The sequence below is a fragment of the Octopus sinensis genome, linkage group LG1, assembly GCF_006345805.1.
Source record: "Octopus sinensis linkage group LG1, ASM634580v1, whole genome shotgun sequence".
NCBI lineage: Eukaryota > Metazoa > Mollusca > Cephalopoda > Octopoda > Octopodidae > Octopus > Octopus sinensis.
Genome location: NC_042997.1, coordinates 21,506,422 through 21,506,906, shown reverse-complemented (window position 1 = coordinate 21,506,906; position 485 = coordinate 21,506,422).

Below are 485 nucleotides of genomic sequence, written 5' to 3'. Positions count from 1 at the left end.
CCCTGCAGTAAACGCTGTTTTTCCTATCTTCCTGTAAAAATTCTTGGTGTTATTTTTGAACATGCTTGTTGTCCTTGAAAAATCTAACACGCTTTTCATACCTCGCTATGCGGGCAGCTTTGGCAGATACCTTTTGTTTGATGGTTTCTATGGTGGCATCAATATCAAGTATAGTTTTCATATTGTATTTTTTCAGTAATTTTTGGGTTTTTGTAGGTTTGGTAGTCTTGTGAGCCTTAAGGTTTTTCAAATATTCAATGTCAGATCTAAATATTTTAATTTGTTGTTGCAGACGCTCTTGCCAAGAAGGCTTTTTGTGGGACTGTTGCCGTTTTCTAATCTTTACACCACATAGGATCGTTGAGATTTTCGCGGATGCATAGTATATGTGGTTGAGGTTTGTGATATCAACATCATTAACTGAAATTATATCCTTAAGTGCAAGCCGGTTAGAGTTGGTTAGAGTTGCGGATTTTAGGAAGTGT